Genomic DNA, 13,235 nt, shown 5'->3' on the forward strand with positions numbered 1-13,235 from the left:
ATATATATATATATATATATATATATATATATATATATATATATATATATATATATATATATATATACATATATATATATATATATATATATATATATGTATATATTATATATATACATGTTTTTAACGTGAAGACGTCCCAGTTTAATCCTTTAACCTTTAACTCTCACGTTACACACTTTACTATCAGCTGAATGTTTTTACATCTCAATAACTCACTGAATGAAAAACAACATCATCTGTGTTTGACGACAGCTGTCGTTTTATTTTATAACTTTTTATTATTTTGTTGTATTTTTTTTTTTTTTGGTTTGTTTGTTTGTTGGGGTTTGTTTTTTTTATTACGTTTATTGGAAAGTGTTTTTTTATTGTGTAATTTGTAAGTTTTTTATATTATTACATTAATGTAAATGTGATTTCTTAGGAAAAAGGGACAGATAAAATCAGCTTATTCTTCTTTCTGTTCCCTTCATTCAAGGAAAGAGATTTGTTGTAATTATATTGAATGTTTTGTTTTTCTTTTAATGAATGAAATAAAGAATAAAATCCTCCTAACATTTACAGCTTTGTTACTTACTGTGTTCATTTATTTATGATTCTTTCCACCGTTTTCTTCTCCATTTCTGGGTTGTGTAGTTTAATCTGGTATTCTGGTATTACTCACGTATTTTTGGAAATATTTGTAAATATCTTGTAAATATTATCCGTTTATTTTGTGTTTACTACTTTTTTTCTCTCTTGTACATAGTCTTTTTCTACTTTTTATATTGCTCTTTTTTATTATTTAACTATTTATGGTCATTTCTATTTTAAATGTTTTGTATAAAGTGTGTGTGTTTTGGCTGCACGACTGGATTTCTCCTCTGGGAGATTAATAAAGTCTACTATTCTATTCTATTCTATTCTATTCTATTCTATTCTATTCTATTCTATTCTATTCTATTCTATTGCTGTTGTCAGTTTTTCACTTCCTTCAGCTGGTACCGATCCGGGTCTCGTCTGGCCCGGTTCTGGTCTAGTGTGGTGACCCGGTATCAGCCCCGTGACCCGGTATCAGCCCCGTGACCCGGTATCAGCCCGGTGACCCGGCCCGGTCCTGGTTATCTGGGCGACGCAGGCGTCCCCGCCCACGCCTGTGTCATCAGACTCTATTTTTAGGGCTGATTTTTCAGCAGCAGAACCTGATAAACAACAACCGGGACTTTTTTACCAAACTCTTTTTATTAAAGGTTTGGTACATCACACAAAAAAAGACAAAACAGGTAGAAACAAAACCCGCTACAGCCCCCCCCCCCAGAACTAAACCTCTTTAGTATAATTAGTGTTTATTAGTGTTTATCACATAGACACAGAGACAGTTAAATAGTACAAGGGGGCAGTCCGTGGTAGACGGGGGAGACCAGGGGTTCAGGGGGTCCAGGGGGGACCGGGGGACCGGGGGTCCAGGGGGTCCAGGGGGACCGGGGGTGTCCGGGGCCTTGTTGACGAGGACAGCTGCAGACGGGAAAAAACTGTTTTTATGGTGTGAGGTTTTGGTCCTGATGGACCGCAGCTCCTGCCAGAGGGAATTCAATTCAATTAAATTTTATTTATATAGCGTCTAATACAACAGATGTCTCTAGACGCTTTCCAGAGACCCAGAACATAAACATAAACATAAACATAAACATAAACATAAACATAAACCCCCGAGCAGTTATTACATAAACAATGGCAGGTAAAAACTCCCCTAGTGGGAGAAAAACCTTAAGCCAAACAGTGGCAAGAAAAACTCCCCTTTAGGAGGAAGAAACCTGGACCTGGACCTGGACCAGGATCATAAGGGGGGACCCTCCTGCTGAAGCAATTAGAAGGGAAGAGTCTGGAACAGTTTGTGTCCGGGGTGGCAGGGTCTGCTGCAATCTTTCCTGCACCTTCAGGTCCTGGACCTGCAGGTCCTGGAGACTTCAGGCCCTGGAGGCTTCAGGTCACATGAGCAGCAGCAGGGGTTCCTCAGGGGTCTGTGCTGGTTCCTCTTCTCTTTTCACCAGGTCACATGAGCAGCAGCAGGGGTTCCTCAGGGATCTGTGCTGGGGCCTCTTCTCTTTTCACCAGGTCACATGAGCAGCAGCAGGGGTTCCTCAGGGATCTGTGCTGGGGCCTCTTCTCTTTTCACCAGGTCACATGAGCAGCAGCAGGGGTTCCTCAGGGATCTGTGCTGGGGCCTCTTCTCTTTTCACCAGTCACATGAGCTGGCAGCAGGGGTTCCACAGGGATCTGTGCTAGGGCCTCTTCTCTTTTCACCAGGTCACATGAGCAGCAGCAGGGGTTCCACAGGGATCTGTGCTGGGGCCTCTTCTCTTTTCACCAGTGTCCAGGTCACATGAGCAGCAGCAGGGGTTCCTCAGGGATCTGTGCTGGTTCCTCTTCTCTTTTCACCAGGACCAGTGTCCATTTGAAACGTGTACTCATCGTTTAGCAGAGCCAGGGATGTCCGGGTGGCGGTACAGTTGACCGTTCACGTACAGTTTGTCCACGGTGATGACTGCCCGTGCTCCCTCCGTCATGAGCTTCTTCCGGATCGGGGGAACTGGTCGTTCACGGAAAACGGCAGTCCACGTAGCTGGGGTCCCCGGCTCCTCACCTGCTCCTTATGCTTAAAATGTTCAAACTTGGCAACAATGGGTCTAGGTCTCTGGCCCTCTGTCTTCTTCCTCCCAGGCGACGGACGTGATGAAACCTGATGGAGTCCACCAGATCTTCTGGAAGCTTCAGGTGGGTTCGGATGAAATCTTTGATAGTCACTTCCGGGTCTTCATCCGTCCTCTCTGGAATCCCTGAGAACACTCCGACGAGGATTTACTGCTGCAGTTCTGCAGAACCCACGTCTTCAGCTAGCTTGTTTACAAGCGAATACAAAACAAAACAATAATAATCAATAATAAATAAATATAAATAAGAAAACAAAAACATGCATCCACCATAATTAACCTGCTCGAAGTAAAAACGTATTAAATCCCCCTATACTATAATCCATTATGATCAAAATTAATGTAAAGAATACGATGGTGAACGAGTGAGAACGGCTACACGCGTTTCTCTAACTTCAAGAAAACGTGTTCAGCTGTTATCATTAACATTATCATTTAAATAGAAACCTGTTTCCCTGTTTTACAGACTTTAAGTCCGTTGACTTCATGTTTTATTTTCCCCAAATATACATTACATGCAGTTTATTATATCAGGATATCAAATAATTAAAATAAATCATGATCATGTTTGTTTACCAGGTTAATACAGATGTTTGATTGAAAGAAACTTCAACAAAATCAATGTTTCACATATGAAGGTTTTATAAACCACAGTTAAAGCAGCACAATTAACTTTCAGCTTTTGTTGAGTTCGGCGGCATCTTTTGGACAAAAGCGGTAGTGCTTTACCAGAAAGAACACTACGTTTCCCATGAGCACCATCGCGTACTGCCGGAAAACTTTGTCCCGTCGCTGCCATGGATCTATCGCTGCATTTGTTTTGAGAGAAGACGGGACGCTTTTCTGTTTCACCAAGTGAACAGACGGAACGCAAAAAAAAGTTGTTAAACTGCTGGAAAGGAACTGGAATTTACCGGGATACCTTAAACAAGGAAGCCAGGGAGCGGTATATGGAGAAAATAATGATTATTAACGGTTTGGGTTCATATGAAATCCCTCCTGAAGAGCCATGTGTTTCAATAAATTAGTATAATAGTACAACATACAGTACATGTTTTGTATCCCTCTTACTTCTCTTTTCTTTTTTTTTTGACTGCTATATTATGCTGAAGAGGCTCCGAGGCGTGAGCAATATTTTTGTTTTCCTCGTGGGATTATTTTTTTCCTCTGCAGCTACAAATAGAGTTAATATTTTTTCCTCAACAAACTAGTTTTATCTGCAGATTGGGGTTAATTGCACCGCAGAGAGCTGGCCAGCAACTGCGTTTAGCTGGAGTAGTGGGGAATAAAACCCGTGTTTCCGACCCGTCTGTGAGTGTTTGTTTGTGGTTTACTGAGGAAGGTTATGTTTGGTCGTTACAGCCACGATCCAACCGAGCCGACGACTCTTTTACTCTTTTACTTTGTTATCAGATACTCGGCCTCCGTGGTTCTGCCTCCGAGCAGGAAAGCGGTGAAAAGTTAAACCATTAGTGATCTTTTCCCCACGTCTGTTGTGTGGAGCTGCTGCAGCTACAACACAGTACCGGGTTACCATGGTTACAGAATAACCCACAACACAGCAACGGGTTACCATGGTTACCATGGTTACAGAATAACCCACAACACAGCAACGGGTTACCATGGTTACAGAATAACGGAAAGTAACGATTACAAGTACCGGTAGACTAAAGCTGGGCATACACTGTGTGATATTTTAAATCGTTTGATTCAGCCCCATGTCACACCGCACGACTAGATTGCGGAGTTCAAAAGTTCACAGCCCATGATTTATGGTCTCACACTGTACGACCCGATGCTCGGATGCTCCGTCTGCTCACACTATACGATCATAATCCTCCCGTCTGCTCACACTATACGATCATAATCCTCCCGTCTGCTCACACTATACGATCATAATCCTCCTGTCGGACCTCTGTTACTGGAACTCGAGGCCGGTTTTGGGGCAAAGGTGGGCTGTTCCAACCCAAACGTGCGTCCTGCCCACCCGATCAAAAGTTATGGGATCCTTTATTTTTTTATAATTATATATATATATAAATATATATATATTTAAAAAATCCCCAAACGTCTGTACCGTTTCTGATTGGGTGTGTGCACTGCGCATCATTTTTAGACACAACAAAGAACGCATACTGCAAAAGTTGTGTCTCGGCGAAGTGTTCAGAACAGCAGACAGAGCACACACTAAAGGCTGATTTATGGTTCTGCGTTACACCAACGCAGAGCCTACGGCGTAGGGTACGCGGCGACGCACACCGTACGTGGAAATGCGGTCTTTTTTTGCTATTAAAACATGATTTGTAATGTGAATTTGCAACACTTACTGCAAATAATAGTTTTTGACGTGACATCAGAGATTGCACATGCTCTCTGTGAAAGGATGAGGCAAATCGGGTCGCAGCTGCTTCAACTGTGATTCCTTCACGAGGAGCGACCAGGATTTCAAACACGCTTGATTTTCTTGCGACCTCACGATTTGTGATCGGGAGCTCGTCGTGAGGTGTTAATCTCTCGTCGTTACCCCACGTATACTGCACGAGGAACGAGCAACGATTGGGTAGAAATCGGGCCCGATCAAAAAAAAGTCGCACGACTGGAAAATCGGCTCAAAACGAGCCGATAATCGTGTCTGCCCGGCTTAAGACACAACGAAGAGGGAGCACCTCTGTACACGCTCTGGTTTCGTTCTACTGCACCTTTTTCCTGTCACGTTTTTTAGAGGGACTTCGTCATAAATTAGTAGTCCAACATACTTACTGACAAAATAAAAACATACTTTATAACCTGTGAATAACTGAATGCCCATTCCTTATATTTTGCAGATCAGCCCTGCACAATTTTACAGTTCTCAGGAAAAATACTAGAACCCAAGACGAATCCCCTGTATGTGAAAACATTCTAATTCTGATTCTTATTGAACATAGAACTCTACATTTACATTAGTATCATAACAATTCTGTCTCTCTTGTCGGACAAACGTCCTCGTCTTTCAGCTCACGCCAGCGAGTGAACGCCGGGCCAATGTTTATTCTTGTCCGGGCATTTAGCTTGTTACTCTATCGCCTCCTCCGATAAAACTAGTATTTTCTTGGGTTTTTCCGCTGTTTGGGCCATGACACCCATAGATATAATATATATATTTATATATATCTATGATGATACCCATAGATATAATGTATATTTATATATATATATATATATATATATATATATATATATATATATATATATATATATAAAATCAATATATATATATATATATATATATATATATATCTTTTGATCTCTAATCAGAGATCACCCTATGTATCTTCTTTCTTCTTTATTGTTCCTCTTCAGGAGTCAGAGGTAGACTGTTCTGATCACCCGGTGGACCCTGCTCAGGGGATTATTCTGCCCCTTTCTTGAGAGCTAAGGTCTTTATGAACGCTGCCGTGCCAGATCCAGCCGGATCTGGGGTTCTAATCTTCGTGGGGGGGGTCCGGTGTTGCCCACTGCGATCGTTGACACCACGTGTCACCTTTCCTGTGGAATCGGATGACGTGGGAGGTCCGTTCTGGGTCCTGTCCACCTCGGCTCCGACCACTGTCTCTTGATGATTCCCAGGAGAACCCACTCTGTCTGTGAGGTCCGTGTCTGTCCGTCCCCGACCTGTTTGGAGTAAGCAGATACCAAACTTTGCAGTTCAGAGAAGTGAGCTTTCTGACCAAATTGTTATTCGTCAGTCTCCTTCAAGTAGGGTGCATTCTGCAGCCCTAGAAAAAGTCGTCCAGTCTGTAGTTCGTACGGGTCAGTCCGTGGCCCGCGTCCACCCATGTCATTTTGGTCTGTGCACAGATTTTTGCCAATTTAGTCTTCATATTCGCATGTCCCATCCAGCGTTTCCCAAACGCCTTCCTGATGTCACCCACTACACAATACTCAACTCCAGATGATTCAATACATTATCCTACAATTTCACACAGATAGGTGTGGAGCAATAATTGTTTCTTTATGAACATTACTGATTTCTTTCCCTTTGGGCACTGTATGTACACCCACTTCAACAATCCAGACATGCAAATTACTCTGTTAAATCCTTTACGCGGTCAGGGGGTACTCAGGATTGTCCACACGATTAACATTTCCTTTATAGAAAAGTGACATTTCTACGTAACAAAAAGTAAAAACCATTCACTCATGAAACTACGGCATATTTGCCCCAAAATACTGGTCGATGATCAAATGAATTATTACAATAACTGAAAAACATATTCCTTCTTATTAAGCTCCTCCGTAGTTCACTGTTGAATGTTAAATAAAGACATATCTTCGTACAGAATAAAGTTGAAAATGATCTGCCTCCGGGGCTAAACACTGACATGTTTTCTGTGAAACAACCTTTCTTGTATCACATAACAACATCCATGAAATTCAAAATCTCCTTAACAATGAGCTTTCCAAGGTGGATATTTGGATCAAAATGAACAAAACCTCTCTTAATATTAAGAAAACAAATTATATATAATTTAGTTTCAATAAAGAACAAAAGAATACGGAAAATCTGGCCTTTCAGATCAAAATAAATGATAAAGAAATAAAGAAAGTAAACTCTACATAGTTCCTTGGAGTCCTCATTGATGACTGTCTAAACTCTAATCGTCATATAGATCACTTTGGGAAACTAAATATCTAAGAATCTAAAAAATGTCGGTCTGCTTTTCAAAGCGAGACACCTGCTTCCACGCTCTGCTCTTCTTATTCTTTATAAACCTTTGTTTGGACAACATCTACATTCCTGTACTATTATTTACTGTAATACTTATCCCAGCTATCTAAAAATTTGACTTTTTACAAACAAGAAAAATTACTCGTGCCATTCCTGGACTGAATTTAATTCACCTAATCGCCATCCGTTTGCCATTCTGGTATTCTTTACCTTAAAGAATATAACTACTCCCATAATGCTTGTACAATATATCAGGTGGTCTCAGGTTTAACTCTACTCATTCCAATCTCCGTTTCCCATCTCAAGGTCACTTATTATTTATATTTCTTATTAAGAGCTGTCTTTACCATGTCTACCTCTATACTGTTACACCTTTCACTTTTTTAATCGTATATATTTTAATAAGTGCCACATTGGTTATCTACCGTACATTTATTATTTACTGTTGCTACTTTTAAATCTGAGTGGAAAGCGAAATAACCGGAGTCAAATTCCTTGGGCAATGTTCAAACTTGACTAATAAATCTGATTCTGATTCATATTCTAATTCCTTCAATCTTTCTAGCATCAACTGTTACCCATGTTTCGTTTTCCTCGTTTACTATCGCATATGCTAATTGTAACTCTTCGTTGTAGTGTTTAAAACAGTATCCGTCTACAAACAAATTAATCGCTTTGTCAAATGGTGTTTTCACTAAGTCTTCCTGACTTTGTCGTCACGAACGATTCTTTGCATGCACTTGTGTGGTTTTCCCCTATGATATCCTTCGTGTGTGTACTAAATATTTGATGCTTCATTTTCTTAATTTCTTTTGATTAATTTCGTGTTTACACGTTTACACGTCATACATAATTACTAACCTTACTCCCCCGTTTTCTGTAACAGGATCACTTGTTGATGATCCTGTTACAGAAAGATCCAAATCCTAACGCCTAGTTGTTTCACCATGTCGTACAACTATTGGGTGTTGATTATAATTTTGCTTTGGAGGCATTAAATCCTTAGCCTGATGGCCTGGGCGCAAAGCCAATGATACATGAGGGCAGGCCTCATCCGTCAGTTCATACCACCTTAGTCTTAGTCACCTTAGTCATAATGTGATATGTAAAGGATTGGGGGAACCAGCGTAAGGACACCAGGGGCCTTATGTACTAAGAGTGCGGCGCACAAAAAACGTGTGTACGCCACTTTCAACGCTCACGGTCGGATGTACAAAGAATGACGTGAACGTAGAAAGCTGCGGTCCGGCACTCACACATTAAGGCTTTTGTACGCACTTTTCTGAGGTTTTGTCCGTTGGAGACACTCACTGGTGATGCAGTGAAGTGCAGAATATGAGGAAACTTAACCTGAACAATAAGTTCACGACCACGTGAAGGACACGACAGTCCCGATATCACCAGATAAGTTACACAAGAGTGGAGCTGCAACAATCTCACAATCAACCACATGATCTGAACAAACAACTAAAGGAGCTCAACGATGGGACCTGCAAATCCTGATGGAGCTTTGGCTCCGTTAGAGGAACCTGCTGATGGCAGGATCAGGAGCGAGTCCTCAGGGACCACACCGATCTGCTGGTCCAGGACTAAGACTGGACCATCAGCTGGTTTAGTCTGGACCTGCTGGTCCAGGACTAAGACTGGACCATCAGCTGGTTCTGGTACCTGGAGGATCTTCTGGATCTATGTCCTGAACTGGACCAGCTGCTCCGGTTCAGACCAACATGATGCTTCAGCTGGAGCTGCAGGTCGGACATCTGTCTTTCACCATGACGACCGTATGGGACGAGGACTGGAGATAAAAGCCAGACCCTAAACATCCCATAACTGTGTCTGGACAGAAATACATTAAAATTAATTTTGAAGCAAAAACCGGTGTTGTGCCAAAAAGTGATTCCTGTCAGAATCTGATTTCTTCTGATTTGTGGCCGCGGGAGCGCGCACAGCAGCCCGTTGAGCGAGATCGCTAAACCGTCAGAGTTTGAGATTATGAAGCTCAAGAATGAGATCAAGTCATATTTAGGCAGAAACAACCTTTCATTAACTGTATTTGGCCTTCAATCAATTTTTGGCAGGTAAAAAGACCCATTTTCAGGGGAGAAATCAGATTCTGGCAGGCAATCACTTTTTGGCACGACACCTGTCTCTCCTGCGGATGCAACACTCCGAGTTACAGCAACTTTGCTCTTTATTTCTCACGTTTGCACCTCGATAATCCCGTCGGCACAAATTGTCTTTATTTCTGCAGCAGAGGAATCAGATCGTAATGCTTCATGTTTTAAATATAAATGTATTTTGTTCACATTGTTATACTTATGAGAGAGGTGATCGCGGACATCCATAATGTGTAAGACTCAATAAACGTGTACATTGGTCTTAATCCGTTAGTACAGTGCTTCTCAATCCTGGTCCCCGAGTACCACTGTCCTGCATGTTTTAGATGTTTCCCTGCACCAACACACCTGATTCTAATTAAAGGTCCTAATTAGCTTGTCACCAAGGTCTGCACAGCTCTGTTGATGACACAGGTACTTGTATCACGGTGTGCTGAAGCAGGGAAACATCTAAAACATGCAGGACAGTGGTACTCGAGGACCAGGATTGAGAAACACTGCGTTAGTATATAATATGCATGACAATAAAGCAGAACGAGGAGCCGTTTTTCATCCACCAAAAATTCTGGTGTCGGTTCTTAAATTACAAACAAGAAAAGCAGAGTGTAATGATGCACTAACGCTGCCCATAAACATTCACAAACCCGTACGATCATAATAAAACCACAACTCTTCACGGAACGCAACGCAAAGCAAAGAACACCATAATGTAGGTGTCAAACTGAATCCCAGAAGGGCCGGTGTCCTGCATGTTTTAGATGTTTCACTGCTTTAACACACCTGATTCTAATTAATCATCGTCACCAACTTGTCATCAAAGTCTGGATAGTTCATGTGGATGACACAGTCACTTGTATCATGGTGCAATGAAGCAGGGAAACATGTAAAACCTGCAGGGACACCGGCCCTCGAGGACTGGAGTCCGACACCCAGCTCAGAGCCGATGTTTTCTTTTTTTATTTGTTTTACCTGTTTTTGCACATTTCTTGTTAGGATGAGCGGTTTTTAATGGATAATTATCTTCATATCATATTCAAACATATATTTGAGGGAGGAGACGGGGCGGAGTGTTGTGCTCCCGCATGTGCGCTCAAATCCACGCTGATTGGGATGTACAGAGAAACCTGCGTGGATTTGGGCGTACGCACAGCTTTGTACATATGAATTTTTGCGGTCTTGTTAATTCCACGCACGGATTCACGTTGAAATCCACGCACTCTTAGTACATGAGGCCCCAGGTGTCGACTCAGGGGCGCCACTGTTGATAGACCGTGTATCGGGCCAGGAGTAGCCGGGGTTTCTGGTTCAAACAAAGTCCAACATACTGTACTGCTGCAGCCAGACCTGGCTGAGGAGATAATTGTCCGCTGGATGGATAACCCACGCATTGTTGTGTACCTCCGTCCAGAAAGGTAAGCGTCAAACCATCGGGACCACAGTGAATCGTCATAGTATCTCTCTTCCCATCAGGTCACAGGGAGCTTGTGTGACACGAGAAAAAATGTCTCAGGGCTTGCACCCCACCCTCATCCTGAGGGGGCGTGTGAATGGTTGAGTCTGTTTTCCTCCAGAGAAGGCATTCCCTTCAGTGTACGGATGGACAGATGGGATTCTCTCCCGGCATAATTAGCCCTGGTTACAGGCCACGTTAGGTCTTTGCATGGGACCCCCTCGTCCGACCCCGGGCCTCCCCCTTCGTCCACCCATCCTTCTGTGTGCGTAATGGCAGTGGGGGTTTGGTGCTCAAGGTGGCTCATACAATTTGTGTGTTTAATGCCTGATTTTACCACCAGTGCCTTTTGGCCTGACCTCAGCCCACTGACCCTGCGCCTGGCACTCCGAAAGTTCCCTTTTTTTTTTGTTTCTGTTTCACCCGACATGTTTACGACATGGTTGAGTGAAGAAAGGGAGTAATTTTGCTTTTTACGACTGGTCTGTCCGTACCCCTACATTCCTTCGTTATCTTTCCGACCCCCTTGTCTTATCCTAAATCCAGCTTCACTCCTTAAAATTCCCTGTCTCCTTCTTTCTTGTTCAAATTAATCTGAATTTATTTAAAAAGTCCTTGGTTCACTAATGGAGGACTAACAAATGCTTGTCAAAAGAAAATAATCTTATAAAATCTACCAAAATATACTAAAAGATATAATAAGACCTAACCTAAAGCTATATTATAAAAAGTTATTACATGAAAATAAACATAATATAAAAGGAACTTGGGATATCCTGAACAACCTACCGGTAATTAAACAAGGATAATGGTGTGGATCAGAACATGAAGCAAACTATGGGGGGTTGGGGGAGGGGGGGGGGTTTTCTTGACCTAAACAAACAAACTCCCAAAAAGTCCTCTTCTTGAAGCTCATGTATGTTTTATCAAAATAAAAAAAGTCTTCTTTATTAGACACAGAATGCATCATTTAAAGAAGCTCATTGTTAATGTTATCTTAAAAATGTCAACAGAGAAGCTGAAGCTCATGTGTCTTTAACAGATAAAAAGTCTCCTTTATAGACACAGAATGTATCATTTAAAGAAGCTCATTGTTCATTATTTTAACCAAAATGTCAACAGAGGGGCTCATAAGAATTTAAACCTTTTACTTCTTAACATATTATCTTATAATATCCAAATATATTCTAAAATGATCCATCTATTCTAAATAATCTTCTATTTGCAAACAGACCCAACCAGCCCCTCCTCTTTTTCTGAGCAGATCATGATCTGACTAAGGACTTTTATGACCCTGGGTTTGAACCTGCAACTTTTCTGTCTTTAACCAATTTCCGATTTTAAAACCAACTACGAAGTCAATTAAATCATAGTTTTCTTTCTCTTAAAATAACAGAATCTATTTCAGCTGTTCACAAAATCTTATGAATGCACATAACAGTACACAGACAGCACACACACATAATCACAGCCCGTCACACACACACACACACACACACACACACACACACACACACACACACACACACACACACACACACACACACACACACACACACACACACACACACACACACACACACACACACACACACACACACACACAAGCGCAGCCCCTCCTCTCTCACACCAAGGCCAGCAGCCACTGCTTAATTTTTACATATATTTCACAATCTTACCATCTCTATTTCTATTTTTCAGGCTCATGTCAACATGGAGTCTTATAATATCTTCACAAAGCCAAATACCCTCAACATTTAAAGTTTCTCGGGCATTTTAAAACCTCTCTACAGTTTCCTCAAATGCATACCATCAACTTTTTTAAGTTTCTTTGGCAGCTCTTAGAATTCTGAGGTGCCAAATCCTCAGGGCCTCTAACCCAGCAAAAATCCATGCGCCCGTCGACGTCACGGTTGGAGTCGCCCGACTCTGACTTTAGAATGTCTACGGTAACAGGATTCTTCCATAATCCTGTCCCTCTAAAGGGACTTTAACCCCAACATCCTGGGACTTAAACCCTTAATAAATATTCCCCTTAATTTTATATATTTCCTCTTTAATTCCTATTCCAGCTTTCGTCCTTTTTTCATTAAATTTAGCAGTTGTCATTCCTTAAATTTAGCAGTTATTAAATTCAGCAGTTATCATTCCTTAAATTTAGCAGTTATCATAATTACCTCTTTTCCTCTTTCTCAATCACGGACGACGCCCCCAAATTGTTGTGATCGAATGAATCACCCCGGGTTCGTTGATTGAGCTGGAAAAGG

The sequence above is a fragment of the Cololabis saira genome, chromosome 2, assembly GCF_033807715.1.
Source record: "Cololabis saira isolate AMF1-May2022 chromosome 2, fColSai1.1, whole genome shotgun sequence".
Lineage (NCBI taxonomy): Eukaryota > Metazoa > Chordata > Actinopteri > Beloniformes > Belonidae > Cololabis > Cololabis saira.